We start from the raw sequence: 206 nt of genomic DNA, 5'->3' as shown, positions 1-206 counted from the left end.
TCGAGGCTATCTTCGCTATGTTCTTAGAATGTTCGCACAGAATGTTCGCACATAGAAGGCCACCCTCGCACGCTTGCTGCGAAGACACTCTAATGAGTGCGATGATTGATGATGGAAAACGTCGAGGCTATCTTGGCCATGTTCTCAGAATGTTCGCACATAGAAGGCCACCCTTGCACGCTTACTGCGAAGACACTCTAATGAGT

Source organism: Aureobasidium pullulans (genome assembly GCF_000721785.1).
Source record: "Aureobasidium pullulans EXF-150 unplaced genomic scaffold scaffold_25, whole genome shotgun sequence".
Classification (NCBI taxonomy): Eukaryota; Fungi; Ascomycota; class Dothideomycetes; order Dothideales; family Saccotheciaceae; genus Aureobasidium; species Aureobasidium pullulans.
This window is presented reverse-complemented; position numbering follows the sequence as displayed.